The sequence below is a fragment of the Centrocercus urophasianus genome, unplaced genomic scaffold (assembly GCF_019232065.1).
Source record: "Centrocercus urophasianus isolate 14NV4802_14NV808 unplaced genomic scaffold, USGS_Curo_1.0 seq_19, whole genome shotgun sequence".
Classification (NCBI taxonomy): Eukaryota; Metazoa; Chordata; class Aves; order Galliformes; family Phasianidae; genus Centrocercus; species Centrocercus urophasianus.
In genome coordinates, this window is record NW_024884744.1 from 6,728,522 (window position 1) to 6,731,758 (window position 3,237).

Sequence of the window (3,237 nt, forward strand, 5' to 3'; positions counted from 1 at the left end):
CTGTAGCTGTTTAAGAGTTAGAACTGTCAATAAAGCCGTTGGAGGGCAGTGCTTTTTACCTGCAACTTCTTGCTCAAAGAAGCCAAGTGAAATGTTTAAACATTTTAAACAAGCGGCAAAAGCAGCCGTTAAGTGCTGCTGCGGATCAAGGTGACCGAAGCTGCCGGCACCCAGCAGCGGCCAGCACACAGACGTGTCCCAAGCGCTCCCGAGCTCCGCGGGCCGACCTGCCGGAGCCTCCCTCGCCCCTCCGCCGTGTGTGAACCTCGGCTCCGCCCCACAGCCCCGCGGCCGCAGCCCGCGCTCACGTCGTCCTCCAGCGCCCTGTTCTCCGCGTCGGCCATGGGCACGGCGTAGCCATCGTCCCACTGGAGCTCGGCCAGCACCGAGGCGGTGGAGCGGCCGCCGGTGCTCTGCATGGCCTCGGGTACGAGGAGGAAGGCGACCGAGCGCCTTAGCAACCGCGGCCCTGGTAACCAAACGGGAAGTGCAGAGCCGGGAGCCGCCTCCCGCCCCGCCCCGCGGGGAGAACGACTGCGCGCGCGGCGCTCTTCGCGCCTCCCTGGCCGAGAGCGTCGGCTCGTCGGCACCGGAGCTTATGTTCTGTGTAATGAGACCTCAAAAACACAGCAGGTCTTTCTCAATTTCACGTTTATTTATTTATTTTGCAGTTCTCTCTGCCTCCTTGGCTCTAACAGGCAGAGCGGGCTGCTTTTTACTGAGCGGAGGGATTCTGGTTGCTCACCAGGGGTTCTTGCTGCACGGTTGGTACCACAGGCAGCCCGACTCCTAAGAGGAAAAGAGCTGTTTAGCTCGTTAGATTGGTGAGCAAAAATCCGCCTGCCTCTTAACGCAGCAGTTCAGCATTTCCCCTCGCCTTGGGTGAGCTCTGATACCAGAAGCGCCTCCAGGCTGTTCCTCCCTCCTTTGTCTCCTTTTGTGCCCCTCTGGCTCCCGGTGCCCTTTATTCCTGCGTTTCCAGGCATCACAAGGCTGTGGCCGCGGTACCTCCTGGGCAGCACGAGGTGAAGTGAGTGTAGGTGGAGAGCAAAGGTTTATGTTCTGGTTTGAGCTTGTATGTTTGTGGTGCGGGAAAAGCGAGGGCTGCAAGGTGAGTCCTTCCTTGGTCGGTAGGAAGGTAAGGGAGAAGCTTGCTGTCCACTGGTGCGAAATCCAGAAAGTTCTAAGAGCTTGCAGCAAGGCACGAGCAGGGCTGTTTGTAGAATTATTTGAAGGCAACTTTACCTGTAACTGCTTGTAACCTCACTGAACTTGAACTCCTCAGGCTGAAATGCCTTCAGCAGACAGGCTGCTCACAGCCCGTCAGAATCCCACCTGGTTCAGTGCTCTGTGCCCCAGCATGCTCCATCACAGCTGGGCCGGTGTGAGTGCTCAGCTCGCCTGTTACTGGTAATGCCAAAGAATAGATTGCCATAGAGCGCCTGCTGCACGTCCTGTTTCTGAACGGGCTGCTAGTGATATCTCTTAACAGGTGTCTTGAACCTGAATTTATTTATATTTCTGGGTTGGGAAGCATCCCCTACCACTGAATTTGGTTGTTCCTGGATGAAGAAAGGCATTCCAGACTTTGAAGGAAATATAATCTTGCTGCAGAAGCCTTCTGTTGGTAACTGTCTTGTTGTCTGCTTGAAGCATTAACTCATCTTCTCCTGCAGCAGCGTAACATTTACTCTCAAAAAGGAGAGATGAAACTATGTAGAAGTAGCTGCTAGGAGTCCAGCTTAAAGAAAGATGACTTTGTATCCTTAGGAGAAGATATCCTTAGAAGGTTAAATAAGTACTGTTACGTCTTTGAAGGCTTAATAGGTGAAAAGGCATGAAATAAATTAATCGGAGCACAATTAAAACGTGCTTGTTGGAGAAGGTTTGGGGAAGGGGTTTGCAGTGAGTTTGAAAACAGAACATGGTTCTGTGGCATGGTAGCAACAGTGACCGTATTGAGAAGCAATGATGTTAGTAGACAGCTGTATGTAATGCTTCTGGAGAAGAAAAGATCACTGAAAAACAGTGGAAGTCAGGCCTGCTGTGAATATATTAAAATGGCAACATGCTATGTTTGGGGGATTATTGTGGGTATTCCGTTGTTGGTTACTTCACCCCTGAGAAAAGTCACTCAAGTTCTTTACAGCACCAGAAGAAAACAGAAAAACAGTGCTAGGAGGCAACTTGGGTTTTTACAAAGAGGAATGCTGCAGGAAATCTAGCATGCAAGCTAACTGAAACAAATATGCCACTAGGAGGATCTCTGTTGTCTTATGTGGCACAGTGAGTGGTTCTGAGTTGTGCTGAAATGTGTTTTTGAAGAAGCAAGCTTAGCAGCGCCAATGTGCAGCAGGCAAAGGTTGTCTGTGGCTTGGGACAGAAATTAACTGCACACAGCTTCCTGTCACAGTTCTGTCTGCCCTCTGAATGTATGAAGTTGTGGTTGCCTTTGTTTTGAACTCAGGCTTCTTAAGGCCTTGCATTCTTGGTTCTAGCATATGTGGAAAAGACTTGAAAAATGATGTGAAGGCAGCTGGCTTTTCAGAATAAATTCTTAGGACAAACAAGTGTCAGTTCTGTATCAGAAATGAAGATGATCAGAAAACAAATCAGTATAAAGTGTGATTTGCTGCTGTGAACAAAAGGCAGAATCCACAGCTGTTGGGAAGGTGCTGGGTGAAAGGAGTGCCAGCTGAGGGCTGTACTTTTTTACCTGCTGCAAGTAGTGCACCAAGAGCTGGATTCACAGATTGCAGTTAGATGGCCTGATAGAAGGGAAGGGTTGACGGTAGAAGCTATGAAAGAGCTTTGCTGTGGTATGTGATATGTTTAAGGGCCCCTTCTCCCCATACCCAGGATCAATTCATCTCACAACTTGTCTCGCAGGGATTTTAAATCAACATCTGTGATGAAATGTGATATTGTAGTGATGATCTGCTGTCATCCTAAAAGAGCTTCTGTACTACTAATGTGAGACCACACAGCGCTTGACCACAGGAAAGCAAATTACTGGATTATCATTAAGGGAGCAGTTCTGTTCACAAACGTTCAGCGGAGAAACGTTAGTTTATAACCACGTAATGTGACGTGTACAGTTAAGAAGCCAGACCAAAATCATCTTAATGCAGTTAAAATGCATCCCAAACTTCTGAATTCTTGCACCCACGTGTGGTGTGTTTATATTTAAGCACAGCACTTTATAAATAGCGTCTGAGATGTGGAAAGCGCTGTATG